This window comes from Camelus dromedarius, chromosome 33 (genome assembly GCF_036321535.1).
Source record: "Camelus dromedarius isolate mCamDro1 chromosome 33, mCamDro1.pat, whole genome shotgun sequence".
NCBI lineage: Eukaryota > Metazoa > Chordata > Mammalia > Artiodactyla > Camelidae > Camelus > Camelus dromedarius.
Genome location: NC_087468.1, coordinates 4818488 through 4830337, shown reverse-complemented (window position 1 = coordinate 4830337; position 11850 = coordinate 4818488). Strand labels below are relative to the sequence as shown.

Below are 11850 nucleotides of genomic sequence, written 5' to 3'. Positions count from 1 at the left end.
GGTGCTGGGGCGGGGGGCGGGGGTTCTTCGGGACCACCGCCCCCCCAGGACGCCGCGCCGCGTGCTGCGATTGGCCGGCGCTCAGGGGTGGGCGTGGCTCTCCCGCTTTCCGCGCTATCTGGGACTGTCCCACAGTGCGGGGGTGGGAGCCGGGCGCCGGCACCAGCTGTGGGGCGAGTCGTGCTGCGCTGCTCCGTCTGCCTGTGACCGGGCCCAAGGTCGGCAGAGTGCTCCCTGGACGGGCAACAGCGCCGCCGTCGCCTCCCGGTCGGGGAGCTGCTGGGCGAGCGCCCCGCGTGGGGTCTGTCAAGCAGGTCCAGCCTTAATAAAAATAAATGTTAGCCGAAGTGGGCTATGAATTTAACAGTCGGAACTTAGGGAATGGTTGCAGCCTGGATAACCGGAGGCAGGGGTGTTACTTCCCCATCTCCTGAGAGCTGAGGGTCAGTATCCAGAGCAAGAATTTTCAAGTTCAGAGACATCGGAATCCCCGTGGGACTTGCTATGGCCGGTGACTGAGTTTCGGACTCCGAGGGTCCGGAGTGGGTCCAGAGAGCTTGCATTTCCTACAAGTTGCCAGGTAATCTTGCCCCTTTCCGCCTCACTTTGAGAACCGGAGGCAGCGCCCTCCTTTAGACCCCATAAGGGAGCTCGATTAAGTATCCCTGCTCTTGGAGAATAGATTTAAAACGGAATACAGTGGGAAGGTGCCCGGACTGAGTAGAAACGGAATTAGGTTACCAAGTCACTAAGTAGGAGTGTTCTCAAATAAAGGTTGCAGAGAAAACTAAAATAGTGATTTGAGCGAACTGAAAAATGTCAGCCTGGATAGGTGGAAAGGATTCCCATTTTTAACCTGACAGCTATAGCAGAAGTGGAGTTTGGTCTTATGCTCCAAAAGCACATATTTGTGCCTCTGTAAGAATACGTTGTTTTGCAGTGTACCTATTTTCAGTCTTTCCTCCCTAGTCCCTATTTTTTCATCATCTTGTGTTTGAGTTCTGATGCCTAAAGCCACAAATGCTTAGTATAAAGTGAGAAGTCCTTGAATGGTTAAAAAAAGAGAGAGAAAAGTATTAGCTTAAGGTAGACATTGCTAACACTATTACAGTCAACATGTAGAATAAGATAAATTAGATTCTAAATCTAGCTAGTTTAGGACTTAGAATATTGGGCTTCTGACTGGGACTCCACAAAGCTCTGCCATTGTTGCCTTGTGACACAGTTTGACCATCCTATTGTGTCTGTGCCTGGGCTCTCAGTTTTACAGCTGCAACCAGACCCTTCCAAGCTGCTCCAGCTGTAGACCCATTATGTTGCCTACCTGTCATTGCCAGCTGAATGCCTGTTTTAGTCAGTTTTTGTGTGTGTGCAGACAGTGCCATGTCCTTCTTTGGTTTGTGGTGTCCAGTTTTCCCAGTGCCATTCATTGAGGGGAATGTCCTTTCCCTGGTGTAGGTTCCGGGCTCCTTTCATGTGAATTAACTGACCACATACCCATAGGTGATTTCTGGGCTATCTGTTCCTCTGGTCCGTGTCCCTGCTTTTGTGCCAATTCCACACTTTTTTGGTGACTGTAGTTTTGTAATGCAGTGTGAAGTCAGAGAAGCAGATGCCTCCAGCCTGTCCTCCTTTCACAGAATCCCTTTGGCGGTTCAGGGTCCTTTGTGTTTCCACATGAATGTTAGGATTCTTTGTTCTGTTCCTGTGAAAAATGCCACTGAAGCTTATCTTATTTTATTGAAGTATGGTCACTTTACAATGTTCCGTTACTTTCTGGTGTAGGGCACAGTGATTTGACCAGGGTTGCCCAGTAATTTGAACATTACTTTGGGTAGAATGGACATTTTAATAATATTAATTCTTTCCATCTGTGAGCACAGGGTATCTTCCTATTTATCTGTGTCTGTTGTTTCTTTCCTCAGTGCCTTAGAATTTTCAGTGTGCAGGTCTTTCACACCCTTGATTAAATTTATTCCTAGGTATTTTTTTGGGACGCAATGGTAAATGGGATTTAAAAAATTTTCCTTTTTCTGATATTTCATTATTAATGTATAGAGAGACAACTGGTTTTTGTGTATTGATTTTTGAACCTTGTCACTTCACTGAGATGATTCATTAGTTCTGACAGTTTTTTGATGGTTTGAAAACTAGAAATCAGAAATCGCCCTGTTTGGACTCCATCCAGGTCATCCACAGCACCTAAAACACAGTGGCTCCTAATCTTCCCACAGTGCCTCTAAATTACCTGTGGACTTCTACAAGGGCGATTAGCATCAGCACTTTGGGTGAACTGGATCTGGTTAAGGGTGGGCCTCCTATAAGGAAATCGGATGTCTCCTCTGCTTTTTTCATGTGGTATTGACATGATTGTGTTGAAAAGTGATTTAGTTTCTAGTAATTTCAAACGTAAAAAATACTTTAAATAGCATTTAACAGTACTCACATTTGCTACCTGACATAAAATACTCCAGTGGGTTTTACTAAAACTGGGATACTCTCTCAAGGAACCAGCAGATAAACCCCAAATGAAGAAATTTTATGGTTCCACCTGGCAATCCCATCCACAAGCCCACTTAAGCCTTCACTGTTACCCCAAGTTATGGAAATGTGTTTTTCCATTCTGATCCAGTTTTCTTTTTCTGAAACCATTATGGCAATTTCCCTCATTTTCAAAATCTTAATGGATTTAAAGCACACGAGATAGTACAATCTGGGCCTCTGACTTCTTACACTTAGAGTGTTCTCAGTGTTCATCCAAGTTGTAACATGAGTCATCAGTGCATCATTCATTTTTCCCCATTGTGATTAGAAATTCATAACAGAACATTTACTGTTTAAACCATTTAAAATACACAGTACACAACATTGTAAAATGATTATAAATCAATAAAAATGTTAAAAAAAATAAAATAAAATACACAGTACTATCACATGAACTACATTTACATGGTTATACAAATATTCTCAACATCCATTTCCAGAATTCACTCATTTTTCCCAAGTGACACTCTGTATCCATTAAATGCTGACTCCCCTCACCCCCTGGCAATGATCCGCTTTCTCTCTCTGAATTTAGCTTCTCTGGATACCTTGTATAAGTGGAATCATGTAGCATTTGTCCTTCTGTGTCTCGCTTATTTCATGTAGCACAGTGACTTGAAGATTTATCCATGTCGTAGCATGTGTCATAATTCCTTAGTTGTTAAGGCTGTGTAGTGTTCCATTGTGTATACACCACATTTAGTTTATCCATTCATCTGTTGATGGACACGAGTTGCTTCCATCTTTTGCTATTGTGATTAATGCTACTATGACCATGGGTGTACCCATGTCTGTTCCAGTCCCTGCTTTCAAGTATTTTGAACATATACCCTGGAGTGGAATTGATGGGATCACATGTTAACCCCGTGTGTAAGATTTTGAGGAACTGCCATGTCATTTTCCAGAGTGATTGCACCGTTTTACTTTATTCCTTTATCTGGCAGGCTCAGAGGGCAGTTTATGGACAGAACTCATTTGTTTATCTATTCAGCCTATGATGAATGTTTCAATTGTTCTACCTTTTTGGCCATTGTGAATATTGCTGCTATGAACATTCATGTACAGTTTTTTTGAACACCTCTTTTTAATGCTTTGATGTGTATAACTAGAAGTGAAGTTGTTGAACCATAAGGTAACGGTATTTTAATCTTTTTGAGGAAATGGCAAACTGTTGTCCACATAGTCTGTGCCATTTTCCAACTCCACAAGTAATGTTTAAGAGTTTCAGTTTCTCTACAGGTTTGCCAATATGTGTTATTTTTATTTAGTTTTTTAATTGTAAGCATTCTACTGTGTTTGAAGGGGAATGGCATTATGCTAATTTGCATTTCCATTATGACTGATGATATTGTCATGTGCTTGTTGACTGTCTTGTCTGGAGAAGGGTCAGTTCAAGTTTTTTTACTGTTTTAAAAATTGGCTTGTTTGCCTTTCTGTTTATGAGTTGTAAAAGTTCTTGGTATATTCTTGATAAAGATTCTTTTCCGATATATAATGTGCAGATATTTTCTTTGATTTTTTGGGCTGTCTCTTCACTTCCTGGATAGCATCTTTCATGCACACATTTTAATTTTGAGGAAATGCAATTTATCTTTTTTCTTTCTTTGCTTGTATTTTGGTGTCAGATTTAAGAAGATTGCTAAATCCAAGGTAAGATGATTTATCCCCATTTTTTTTGACAGTTTATATAGCTGTCCTTCCCTATCTGTGAGGTATTGGTTCCAGTGCTCAAGTCCGTTATATAAAATGGTGTAGTATTTGCAAATAATCTAAACACAACTTCCTGTTTGTTGTAAATCATTTCTAGATCAGTTATAATACCTAATACAATGTAAATGATGTGGAAATAGTTCTGAAAAACAGTATGTGAAATAGCTGCTGGCATGCAGCAAATTCAAGTTTTTCTGTATGAACTTTCTCAAAAATATGTTTTTTTTTTCCCATCTGAAGTTGGTTGATTCTGTGGATGTGGAACCTGCAGATAAGGAGGGTTGACTGTAATTTTATTTCTTTTTAAATTTAAGCTTTTAAATCTATCTTGAGTTAGTTTTATGTGTGGTGTGAAGTAAGGACCCAATTTTATTCCTCTACACTTGGGTAGCCAATTGCCCAGCACCATTTGTTGAAAATACGATTTTTTCCCAGTTTAATGTTGCCCATTGTTGTCAAAAATCAGTTGATCCTAGATGGATGGATTTATTTCTGGGCTCACCATTCAATTCTATAGATCTATAAACATATATTTATGCCAGTATCACATTGTTTTATTTACTGTTGCTTTGTACTAAGATTTGAAATTGGGAAATGTGAGCCTCCGACTTTGATTTTCTTTTTCTAGATTGTTTTGGCACTTTGGAGTCCCTTGTGATTCCATGTGTAAGGTAGGGTAGGCTTGTGTATTTCTTCCCTTAGGCCTTGGGATTTTTCACAGGAATCACATTGAATCTGTAGATTGCATTATGTACTGTTGTCATCTTTCCATCTTAACAAAATTAAGTATTTCCGTCATCATGGGATGTCTGCATATTTACTTAGCATTTCTTTCACCAATGCTTTATAACTTTCAGTGTACCAGTTTTGCATCCTTATTAAACCTGCTCCAAAGTATTTATTAATGTTGAAGTTATTTAAAAAGGAAATTGTTTTCTTAAAATCTTTTACAGATCATTCATTGCTAGTGTCTACAAATAAAGTTGATTTTTGTTGATCGATGTTTTGTTCTACTCTTTTGCTGAATTAGTTTAGCAGCTCAAATAATCTTTAGTTAATTCTTTAGGAGAGTCTATATATAGGATGATGTGAATTGTGTCTTTGAATAAAAGCAATTTTACTTTTCCCTTTCATGTGTGCATTTTCCTTCTTTCCTCATTGCTCAGTGTAGAGATTCCAGTACAATACTGAGTAACAGTGGGGAAAGCCAGCATCATGGCCTTAATCTTGATTTCAGGAGTAAACCTTGTTGTTCTTCAGCATTGAGCATGAAGTTTGCTTTGGGTCTTGCATAACACATTTTATCATGTTGAACAAATTTCCTTTTACTTTCTTGAGTGTTTATGAATATGAAACAGCACTGGATTTTGTGTAAAGTTTTTTTTCTGTATCAATTGAGATAACCATGTGTTTTTGTGTCACATAGTGACTGTGGTATATTACATTGCTTGGTTTTAATATGTTGAAAACCTGGATTTCTGGTGTAGAGAAACTTACTTGTAGTACATAATCTTTTTTTTTTTTTCCCACTTGTTATGGTTAAGGGCTGTGGGTTAAAGTTAGGGTTAAGTTATTGGTTTAAGGTAAGGCATGGGTGAGAGGCAGGGCTAGACTAAGGCTAGTGTGTAGTCCTGGGTCAGGGTCAGTGTCAGCATTTAGAGTTATTGTAGGGGTTGTAGAGTCAAGGTTGGAGGGTCAGATTGAGGGTAAGGGTCAGTGTTTTGAGTTTATGGGTCAGGGCCAAGGGTCTAGGGGCCTGGGGTTAGGGTATAGGGTTATAGGTTAGGTGATTAGAGTATAGATGAGTGTGTTAGGTTTAGAGCATTAGGGTTAGAAAAGTTAGATTTAAGCATCACTGGCCCACTTCCTCCTTTTTCCTCTCCATCTCTTTGAGGTCTCCAGGATGGGCAGGATTAGCCCAGGGGCACACATGAGTCAGGGAGTTGACTCTACCACTGTTTTCCTGCCCCCTAGTCCTGGGCTCTGAGAGAAGAGTGAAATGTTTGTTCTTGTCACTGACTGTTTTAAATCCAACTCAACATCAGTCAAGGCTTGTGGGGCCTCAGAAGTCACACATTGTTTTCCTCTGCCCTCTCACCTGGGCAAGGCATTGCTGTCCCAACTCTGACTGCACAGCCCCGGGTTCTAGCACAGTAGTGGCACCCAGAACACTCAGTAAACAAGTGTGGATGTACACAGGACCGGGTGGAGGGACCTGCCAGCCCCCAGGTGCTCCCTTCATGAGTGCTGATGGGCCCCTCCTGGAACTGGCTGGATCTTTTGTCCCACCTGAGCGGGCATCAAGGGATAGTCAAGTCAGGCAGGGCAGCCCTTGACTTCTGACCATCTGGACAGGCATTCATGGTCCTCCAGCTCAGGCCAGCTTGGGCCTGTCAAGCCCCTGTTGCCAGTTACTAAGCTGACCATGCTGCTGGGCAATTCAACAGCCCCCTGGGCAGTGTAGAGAGCACTTTGGGAAGTTTAAATTCTCTACAACCATAGGGTTGACAAAAGGGCCTTCAGCCTTGAAAGCTTTTAGCTTGCCAAGAGAGATAATAAACCAGGTAGCACCCTGACCTCGGGTCCTTGGCAGCGCCACACCCCATCGCCTTTCCCTGTGCTTTTGGAGTCTCCTCCCCTCCCCGCAGCAGAACTACTGGGCCTGAGGCCTGCAAGTGCTCCACCCCACCAGGCCTCCCACAGGGTCAGCCTTGCACAGCCCTCGTTCTCCGCGGGAAAAGCATGCAGGAGAGAGGAGTGGGGAGTCCTGCTTGTCAGCACGACAGATGGAAGACAGGGACAGCGACCAAAGCGCCTGGAGGGGCCCAGACCATAGCACCCAGAATCCCCTGTGTGGCCTGGGATTGCAGTACCCAGAATCCTTGGTGTGCACCCATCCTGGGGCTACAGTACCCATTGGTCTCGGTATGTTATCCACTCCCCACCTCGGCCCATTCTGGGACTACAGCACCTAGAACCTTTGGTATGTTCCCACTCTCGCCACCCCATCCTGGGACTACAGCACCCAGAATCCTCAGCGTGCCACCACAGTGGGACGTCAGCACCCAGAATCCTCCAGGCAGCCCTGGACTGCAATGCCAGGAACCACAGGAATCCAACCTGGTTCACTGGCAACAGAGGCGTCTTTCCCGAGCCTGCCGTTTGTTACCTGGTTGGTGGCCACTCTGGTGCCACCCTTTCCTGCTCTCATTTTCCCCCTCAAAGGTGGGCAGTCAGGACCCTTGAGCGTGGGCCTGCAGTGACCTGGGCAAACTGGGAGCCACGGGCCCGTCCTCAGTTTTCACAGGGTGGACTGAGGCCGGGGGACTCCCCCAGTTGCCTGCTAGACTACATCTCTGTGTGCTCCTGTGGGGCCCTGAGTCCTTTTCCATGGCATCTGGATTCTCATGTCAGTGATGGTCAGCTTGGCTCCAGAGGCATCTGTGCCTCAACCCCAAGTTTCTGCCCAGCCCAATCTTTGCACCTCTGTGACTTCCCTGCCAGCCCCAGGGCTTGAGAACCATTCCACCTGGTGGGAAGGCCTGTCCAGCCTGGCACCTTCTTGCTTCTCTCTCCAGTTTGTCACTGAATTGGTAGACTAGACCTGTGCCTGGGTCTTAGCTGGGGACAGGACCCCTTGCCTCAGCCAGGGAGGTTCTTCTTCTGATGAGATTCATGGTGCCAATAATGAGACAGATGCTGAGACTGGAGCATCACAAGCTTTACTCAGTGGCCAAAGACTGGCAAAGTGGTAACCTAGCTCACAGATCAGCTTCTCAACCCAATTCAGTTGCAGACACCAAATATATAGAAGGGTCAAAGTGAAGGGGCATGGTTGAGTGTCAGGTCAGTGTTGTGTGGCTGGAGATTGGAAAGAGTGGTAGGAATATTAATGACTTAACAGGGATGTGGTTGGACCCGACACTGATGCAACTCCTTTTCAATCCTTGTGTGGGAGTTTTTGGTTGTTGTCATGGCAATTGTCAACTGTCATGGTGCTGGTGGGTGTGTCATTTAGCATGCTAATATATTACAATGAATGTATAATAAGGCTCAAGGTTGACTGGAAGTCAAATCCTCTGCAGTCTTGGGCCTAGTTGGTTCTAATCAGTTTTTGTATTTTTCTCAATGCAGCTTCCTCCTGAAACTTAGAAAACAGTAATTGGGTTCCACTCAAGGGAGGGGCAGGGGTATGAACCTGGGGCAACAGAGGATGTATCTTGCATCTTTTCTGTTGTATGAAAAATTCTGAAGGTGTATAATTGTGGAAAGAATCAGAATTGCTTGTGTTTTTAAAATGAAAGTTGACAGTCTACAGTCTTTACAAATATTCACTAGCTACTTAGGACTCCTTATTTGATATGAGTGGGTCTTTTTAATGAGGTTTTTGTCTGATTGCATTGTGTAATGTCCTCAGAGGCACCACTTTGATATTTCTGCTGTCTTAACAAAGGATTTTCCATTCAAATGTGTTTTCCTATGCCCTGCATTTTAATCTTTGTTCAGAATTCTTTTTTCAGGGGGAGGTAATAAAGGTTATTTGGGGAGATACTGTTAAACAAAATTAAAGTTGTGTACATTAGCAACATAACTCAACATCCTTAACTTGGTATAAGAGTAACACATTTTCTTGCTTTCCTGTGTTCTGTTAAATCACCATAAGCTAAATAGCTTTATAAAACTGATACGCTGATATTTAGCTTTACTATTTTTGCTTATGCTCTGATGCCAAGCCAACTTTTCATAAGTTTCTTTGATCTCTGAGTCCATCTCATCATCAATATCATCCAATTGTGGATCACCAGCCTCTGATAAATCTGTTCCATTTTCTTCATAATCTGGAAAAAAGCCATCTCTTTGAAGCAATTCTCAGTATTTCTTTTGATAATCTGGATGAACTGCCAGGAAAGGAGTGCCATCAGATGTAGAATATTGGTTCATTCATAAAATAGTCTCACGTTCAGGTGCCGCTTCTCTGTTGAGGTTGTATGGATTCTAAACCAGTTACTTGACCGGAGTTCTACAAGTTTCATGAGCATCTGATTTATATCTCTGGCCATTTGCATCTAGGATGACATTTTCAATTCTCTGAATAATTTCTTGGATACCAGTCTTTCCTTTTTCTTTCCAGCATCTTCCAAACTGACCCTGTCAACTTCAGTATCAGTACTACACACATTAAGTTGTTGGCCAGAGGGTTAGAAAAAAGGACATCCAACAACTCCTGAAGAAGACCTGCTCTCATAACCTTGCCCATTTGTTTCCTTGATCTCCAGGTTAAAATAAAGTTCTTCCAGGAAGAGTACAAATGCATGGAATCATTTTCAAGTCACTTCATTCTTTTTGCAGCTTGTTCCTTAACTTCATATTAATTCTGGTATCTTTAAAGTAGCAATTGGTGGAAACTTCCACTCTCTGGAAGTTGCCAATTGCTAGCTCTCATATAAGAGGATTTGAGATAGACATGGCCTGTTGATACATGACTTCTCCGTGTTCTTGCAAAACATCATCTATTGTAACACAGCCATTCACTGTCTCTGCAAACCACTCAGTTTCATTTTCCAAACCTATGAAATGGTTTGTAAGATGATTCAAAAATTCCTGGACATATTCGTATAGAGTGGGATAATCCTCACAACCATCCTCAAAGGATTCTGTATAATTAGAGGAACAAATTGGAGGGTAAAATTTAGGGCATTCACAGACAGCTTTGATGTGAATAAGGAGCCACAACCACCCAGGGCTTAGCCAGTGCTGACCCTGAGTTCTACAATGAGGTGTCAATCTGTGAACTCATCTTGCTCCCAGGAGGGCTCCCTTACAGGTGGTTCTCAGAGAGAAGTGCTTATAGTCTGTTTCTAAGTTTTAGCATTTTATGTTATCTGGAGAGACAGGGAATTCCCCAAAGCATCCCCTGGCCCCTTTTTGTTCAATAGTCCTTGCTTTAGCTCTCTCTCCTTTTTGCCATTCAGTTTAAGCAGCAAGGAAGAAGCAGCTAGGAGACACTTGGTACTTTCTGGAAATCTTAGCTAGTTCACCCAATGCTTGGCCTCATTTTGAACTTTCCACGTTACTGTAGGAACGGTGTTACAAAGATCCTCTTTCCTCTAGTTTGTAGTCAGATTTTTTGATATTATCCTCACCAACAGCCTCTTCAAAATATGGGCTTCTATTAACAGTATGTTCACACCAAGTCAAGCTTTCACTAACACTTCTGAAATCCTTTTTCCTTTCTCCCGCTGCCTGATTTCAAAGCCACTCCCACATTTTAGGTTTTTGTTATAACAACCCACTGCTATAGGTACCAAAATTTGTATGAATTATGTAATGTTGCTTAACAAATTACCATCGGTTTATCAACTTAGCAAATACGTATGTTCTCCCACAGTTTCCATGGGTTCGGTGTCCAGGAGGGGGTTATCTGGGTGGTTCTGACTCACAGCCTCTCATGAGGTTGCAGCTAAGTCATCATCATTATCATCTAGTGCTGGAGGATCTGCCTCCAAGATGAGTGTTACTTCTTTGCCTGGTACATTATTGCTGGTGGAGGGCAGTTCCTCCTGGTTTCCTGCATGAGTTTGCTTGCGTGTGCTCACAGTGTGTGGCTCCAGGCATTCCCCAGAGTCTTTGATGGACATTTCAATTGTTCTACCTTTTGGGCCATTGTGAATAGTGCTGCTATGAATATTTGTATATAATTACTTTCATTCAAAAACCTGTTTTTAATACGTCAGGGTCTATATCTAGGAGTGAAGTTGTTGAACCATAAGGTAACTGTATTTTTTTCTTTTTGAGGAAATGACAAACTGGACACATGGGCTGTACCATTTTCCAGTTTTTCAAGTAATGTTTAAAGGTTTCAATTTCTCTACATTTTTGTCAGTATTTGTTGCTTTTAGTTTTCTTGATTGTAGGGATTCTAGTGTACTTGAAAGGATACGGCATTTCATATTAATTTGCATTTCCATCACGACTGATTTTTAACATCTTTTCATGTGCTTGTTGACCATTTGTGTTGTCTGGAGAAGGGCCTATTTAAAAACTTTTTTTATCTAATTTTATTTATTGGTGTTTTTTCCTTTTTCATTTTTATTAGGTAGAAATATTACTGTTTGACTGCACATATACATAATATTGCATGTAAATACATATATACAGTATTTTTTATTTTTTTAGTTTACATATAGAGAAGGGTCTATTTAAGACCTTTTACCATGTTAAAAATTGAGTTGTTTTGTCTATTTATGAGCTGTGAAAGTTCTTGATATGTTCTTGACAAAATTTTTTTCAAGTATATAATGTGCAAATATTTTCTTTGATTTTGTGTGCTGTGTTTTCAGTTTCTGGATGCATCTTTGATGTACAAAGGCCTTTAATGTTGAGGAAAGACAATTTATTTTTTTAAACATTTTTATATTGAGTTATAGTCATTTTACAATGTTGTGTCAAATTCCAGTGTAGAGCACAGTTTTTCAGTTATACATGAACATACGTATATTCATTGTCACTTTTTTTTTTTTTTTTTGCTGTGAGCTTTTTTCTTTCCTTGCTTGTGTTTGCTATCAGATCTAAGAAAATGATTAAATCCAAGGTCAT

General features: G+C 41.7%; 1 long non-coding RNA gene and 1 pseudogene across 1 annotated transcript in view; one reads left to right on the top strand and one right to left on the bottom strand.

The window, feature by feature from the left end:
• The first annotated feature begins 127 nt into the window (after positions 1–127).
• The window catches only part of LOC135319844 (uncharacterized), a 150026-nt gene continuing 138303 nt past the window's right edge, over positions 128–11850 (top strand). The window contains exon 1 of the long non-coding RNA XR_010378742.1: positions 128–580. This is a non-coding gene — a long non-coding RNA (uncharacterized LOC135319844). The remainder of the gene's footprint in view (positions 581–11850) is intronic.
• LOC116149490 (polyadenylate-binding protein-interacting protein 1-like) lies at positions 8908–10892 on the bottom strand (annotated as a pseudogene).